Source organism: Pogoniulus pusillus, chromosome 9 (assembly GCF_015220805.1).
Source record: "Pogoniulus pusillus isolate bPogPus1 chromosome 9, bPogPus1.pri, whole genome shotgun sequence".
NCBI lineage: Eukaryota > Metazoa > Chordata > Aves > Piciformes > Lybiidae > Pogoniulus > Pogoniulus pusillus.
Genome location: NC_087272.1, coordinates 16,215,026 through 16,221,025, shown reverse-complemented (window position 1 = coordinate 16,221,025; position 6,000 = coordinate 16,215,026). Strand labels below are relative to the sequence as shown.

The following is a 6,000-nucleotide window of genomic DNA, read 5'->3' as shown; positions in this document are numbered from 1 at the left end:
TAACAAGGGACTGGACAAAACAGGACGAGAATAAGGAAATACCTGATCTATAGGACTACTCCAAAAACATACTGAAAGACATCTGTAAAAGAGCAGTGTTTCCTGACTTAAAAAAAATATCCAGAGGATGCCTTGACATCAAAGCCTTTCAACCTTTATAGCAAACAAAGTAACACTGCCTTTAAAATATGGAAAGAAGGTTTCCTCATGGCACAAAAGAGGGTCATAAAGAAATGCCTTCTCTGGGGACTTAATTTAGGAGAGCATATTAACCTTTTCCCTACCCCATCACAACATTTGTCATCACAATCAGATACAGAGGCATGTTTGGCTGCAGAGCTACAAGAAAAATGAGGAACTGAGATGGGTGTTTTGGATGACATCCATAGTGGGATACTGTGATTTCAGGGTGTTTTTAATTAGCTTTATACCTGTCCTACCTGAGATGCTGTACAGACCACCTGATTTAACACAAGTAAGTTTAATTGGAGCTCAAGAGGTCGCCTCTCTGCCAAAACTCTATGAAGTTTTTGTAACCTACCTATGCCATCGCATTAGCTAAATAAACATTCCCTGCTCTTTCTGGAGTTGTGACAACATTTATTTCATCTGTTTGGCATCACAGATTAAACTCAAAGATGCATACTAAAAGGGAGGGTTTTTTTTTTCCAATTATATTATAGTTGAGATGGAACAAGAGTAAGAGAGAGGAAACGTCAAATAACCAAAGAGCTAGGTAAGAAAAAAATGCCTTCTCCTTGATGCAAAGTGATTGTAAGTAGAGACAGGAAATTATGATTCTAATACCTACACTGTCATCCTCTTCCCCGTGTGGTCTTGGACAAGTCCTTTAACCTGTCTAATTTCTTCAACCTGTTAAATGGGGGTAACCAACCACAGAGGAGTTTGATGAGTACTAGCAGATGTTCTCGCAGCACACTGAAAAATGGTGGGAATCCATAGATGTACTACTTTTACTTCCCAGCAATACACCTGAATGAAATAGGAAAGGAAAAAAATAAGGTGCAAACAACACTCCTCTTTCTGCACTGAGTGACAAAATCATCCCTGCTAAGAATCTTGCTCTGAAGATGGTTAGAAAACAGCTCATTGCAAATTTATTTTCAGAAGTGTCCTCTGCTTTGACAAGATTCCTAAGATTTGTGCTATGTATCTGTTTCTTAACTACTGAAATATGTCATTAAGGATTAATTTGCTGCAGCAAATACTAGAAAATTTAGAATTCCCTCAAAGTGTCCTTATTCAGGGTGAAATTCAATCCATCCTTTTCAAGGTAGACCTAACTGAATGCTGTGTTCTGTCTTTGCGTTTTTCTCTTCCTTCTCCCATTTTTGACAGTAAAAACCACCTCTCCTGAGGCATCAATTTAGGGAAATGCAGGAATGCTGTGCACATGGGCCAACAAAAGATGCAAGAAATTAAAATGGGGAGTTAGCAGGAACAGCTGACAAGAACCTCCCCAGCTTTGCTGCTTCAGGATTCACCACGTTGCACAGCAGTGAGGTGAGCAACTCAGTAGAAAGCTTAAATAGCACGGTTTGATAACAGTCTAAAAGTAGTATCCTTTGCTCTTAGTCAGTACTTTACTATGAGTCTGATTTTCAGAGACACTGACCATTCCCCAGTTTTCCCAGAAATCCATAGGAGTTGAAAGACACTGAGTAGGGTCAAAAAGCAAGCCTCTTGCCTAGGTGCCTCAGTCCAGTGTTAAACTGCAACTCATGGTCTCTGAAATTTTGGCCTTAAATTTGCTTTCAAATGTCAGCTATGTTAACTCTAGCTTTGGTACAAATCAGTGGATTTAGGGATTTCTTATTGGCTTGAAATACTCTATCAAGTCCATTTCTAGCAGCTGAAGGGGGGTTAGGACTTGACTGCAGAATGGAAGTCAGGATGTGACAGTACAAATTCAGATTAATAGAGCTGATCCAATTGAAATGTCAAACTTTGCCATCCCCTGGAACAAGTGGTGTTTCAGACAAGTTGCACATGATGACAGAAGCAGCTCAGGACTTCACTGCCGTTCTCAAACAAAGAACATATTCATTAGGAAAGTCACCTTCTTTTTATGAGACTTGGACATCAGAACTTTGTCTTTTCAGCAATAATCTGTTTTCTGTGTTGGGATGTTAAATTAAAACTTTTTGCATTGTAGCTTTTCCACTTAGCAAGTGGATTACTGCCACTTAAAACAATGAGAGGCAAATATTATCCCTCATGTTACAGAAGGATCTGAAAAAAAGTACAAAAGCAATAGAAATATGCCAACTTTTGTTTATACATGTGTGCATATCAGTGGTTTTCTGTTATAGGCACTTGAGAGCAAGGCTGGGAAGAAAGTGCCAGCATGATTGATTGTGTTTTCCTGTTCATGGTCATCCGTCTATGGATGTGACATACATACAGCAGTACATATGGTTAGCATAACCCTCCTGACTCAGTGTATTTCACACATACTCACCTCAAGATCAAAATTAGAACTCCTTGCAACTGTTTATTTTGCTGGTAATATATAGGGATAGGTGACCTCCCCCCCTGCCAATTAATAATACAAGAGAATACATTTTCACTCAAAGCTCAGCAAAACCCAGATGTTTTCTGAGGCATACAGAAGAGGAGGAAGTATTGTGGCCACCTGACCTTTTCCCATGGATGCTGCCATCTCCATCATCAACCCTTTAACTGTTAGCTATTTTTTGGAAACTGTTCTCACACTAAATTTCTAAAAGTTGTTTCAACTGAGATAGGATAAATGGAAACTGAGTTAGGTCCAACATCTTGTCTTTTATACTGGTCATGTATTTGTATACTGGTCACGTATTTGGAGGAAGGACAGCTCAAATCTTCCGTCTTGCGCAGAGTGAACCACATGGCCCCTGCTACACAACCTGCCCATGAACAGCCACTGCTTTTCAAAGCCATTTTGCACCCTCCAGCATTCTTCTGAAGTCTTTCTACATCTTTCTACAGCCTGCAGGAAGCACTGAAATCACCTGCTGAGATGCTTTTTTGACAATGTTGCTGCTCCAACGCAAAGGATAACACGAAACAAAACCAACACACAACAAATCTTGCCACTTAGCTTTTGTCTTTAGACATAGAATCCTTGTCATTCTCTTACATGTAACCAAACAAGAGCTCTCTGCTGTCAGGGCTTCTAAATGTCTTGAAATGCTGTGGCCTTATTTTGATACACGTGGATTGTGGTTGCATTATACATTCCCACTGCTGATCCTATATTTGCATAGGCTCAGAGGCACATTTTTAAGAGAGAGACCCTCTATCTCCCAGTAGAAGTAACTTTTACTTCGGGTAGCATGGCAATCCAGTAGTGTTAGATCACACTTGATATCAATATCCACTCTCTGCCTTCAAAATACACCTGTCTTTGTTTCCTGCTTTATAGTTCATTTATCAAAGAGCAGAGAAGAGAAGGTTTAGTACTCATAGTCCCTGGTTTGTCTGTTTTGCCTAAATACATAGGAAAAAAATTTGGTGGGGTTTTTTTTTCCCCATATCTCCTTTTACAATTTATTTAATTTTAATTTGGTTTAAATTAATTTAGAATTAATTTAATTTTTAAAAAATTCTTTTTATATATTACTTTCTTAAAAGCTCGCTCAGGCCACGTTATCAAGAAGTACACTAGACCCAAACCACAGCTCTTGTTTCATGTATAGTATGAAGAATAATAACTATTTTAAGAATAAAACTGATACTTGAACAAAATTCTGTTATACAATACTCCCTTGCTGAGCAAAGAAAACAAACCATAACCATGGCCTATTCACTTACTTTTTCCATTTCTGTCTGAGGAACGTTGTCAACATTTTCAGAGAGAATAATGTGCCAGAGAAAGGAGCAAGAGGAATTTAGTGACTATTTTTTCCAGCCCTGTGTTTTCTTGCCCAGTTATCCCCAGCCATTTGATTCAGCTCTGTCCGGGAGTTCACTGCCCAACACCTTGTACAAACACTACTGGTTTTGGTGCATGCTTTTAGATGTGACTGCTATTGCCCAGGATGCTCTGTATGATAATGGGGTCAGAACTTCACCAAACACATTCTGCTATGGCTTCTAGCTCATACATACCTTCACTGAAGATATCTCCCACAAGAGCACCAGCAGCATCAGCTCAAATTTTGCAGAGTCCTGCCTCATCTTCTCTAAAGAAAAGGAATGGCAGATTATTTTTGCACTGTAACAGCCACGTCCCTTTCCTGTTTCCTTTCTCTTACAAATATAAAGGATGTGCCTGTGGCAAGAGTGTTTGCTAAAACTGCAAGCTGGGTGATCATTTTGGAGACTGTTTGAGGAGAGGGTGGCGTTTCTACCCCATGGTCATAGGAATATGCCCTGTGGCTGATCACAGCCAAGCAAGTTTGCTCATCAAGCTCTTAGCAAGCTGTTCACCAGCTCTTCATAGACCACAAGCTGCTTACAGACATTAGAAGAGGCTGGACTGCCATGGGCCAATACAAAGTGCATGCTTGTTTTTTGGAAATGAAAGCACTTGTTTTCCTTCAAAATGCACTTCTACATTTGGTGCACCTTATACTAAGCAACGCAGCTGCAAAGAGTCTTTCTCCTCCAAGTGATCTGCAGAAAGGGTAGAAGCTACCATTATTCTTCTACTAAAGCCTCATCTACTTCCTCAGCAAGGGCACAGCAGGGCCCCCCAGGCCATGAGACACCTCTGTGTGCCCTCCCTTACACCAGCCCACACAGCAGCATCAAGCCCAGACGAATTTGAGGCAGGAGGATGCACTGACCCTGTGCCAAGAGGCTTGGGGTGTGGATCTGCCCAGAAAGCGGCTCTCAGAGCGGCCAGGAAATTCACTTGGTGAGCTACCAGTTCTTCTGGAAAAAAGTTCCACCTGCTTGCAGGTGACTCACAAAGGAAGAAAACTGCTGAATGAAGTCTTTCCAGCCCCGCTAATTAGCTTTCCTCACACAGAATTTGTTGCTGTAACCAAAATGTCACCCTCCAAGCTGTGGCTATTGGGCATGCGGGAAGAGCAAGACTCTTCCTATGAAGCGAGGCCTCTGCCTTTCAAGACAGTCTGATAGGAAGAAGGAATTAAGATCCCTCCCCCAGAACTCAAACTAACCAAGGAAAACACACATAATTAAGTTAAGGCACTTTGGTTTTGTATCAGTGCAATTTATAAAGATACCAGTGTGACAGTTTCTAGGCACATATATCGTCTTCATATTTTTCCTGGATGTAGCACATTGTTTTCTCAGCCAGAAAGCTGTGGTAGTGAGACTCTTGGGCATGAAGCAATGCTCCAGGCTATCTTCCTTAGTAACAAAAAAGGGTAGTATCTGACCTTAAATAGTGTTCCTGTCTAATTAAATTCAGCAAGAGTGGCTTCTTTAACCAAAGCCAGTCACATGGAAGTATTTGGAGCTGGGAACACTGTTATCTGATGCAAAATTTCACACCAGCTGCCATGCCTTTCAAAGATCATAAAATGTTCAATCAAGCCATAAGCTGGACCATTACATTTTGACAGCATATTTCCTGCATCTGGAGTAACAGGGGATCTTTTTCAGCGTACAGACAGGTCACTTTGGGTGTAGGCAACTTTGTAAGTGCAGTTAGATGCAGATGCAATGTGATGCTTAAGCTGAGTCCCTGTTACTGCCTACATGGTGGAAGGGTTTCCTGGCAAGGGTCTCCATACCTCCTGCTTTGATAGCATAAAGGGTTCTTCCCTTCCCACGCTTTTCCCAGTAACACTGAGCAGCCTCTAGGTCTGTCATCTTTGCTCTCCAGTGGATTTTTTTGGGCTTTTGATTGTTTTGTATTTTTTTCTTCTTCCTGGAGAAGACATGGAAATTAAGAACAAAAATCAAGCAATAGCATCCTGACCAGTTTCAGACTGTATCTGCAGCTGCAGGAGTGGGAGGTTTATCACGGGGCAGCATGTGGAGGAAAAGGCTGATGCACTGCAAGCACAGAACAGGTCCAAG

At 41.1% G+C, this 6,000-nt stretch overlaps 1 long non-coding RNA gene across 7 annotated transcripts in view; it reads right to left on the bottom strand.

Moving 5' to 3' along the window:
• Nucleotides 1–579: 579 nt before the first annotated feature.
• The window catches only part of LOC135178113 (uncharacterized), a 132,835-nt gene continuing 127,414 nt past the window's right edge, over nucleotides 580–6,000 (bottom strand). For all 7 annotated transcript variants that reach the window (XR_010303359.1, XR_010303353.1, XR_010303356.1 and 4 more), the window contains 3 exons: nucleotides 5,712–5,848; nucleotides 4,114–4,187; nucleotides 580–993 (listed from right to left, as the gene is read on the bottom strand). This is a non-coding gene — a long non-coding RNA (uncharacterized LOC135178113). The remainder of the gene's footprint in view (nucleotides 994–4,113; nucleotides 4,188–5,711; nucleotides 5,849–6,000) is intronic.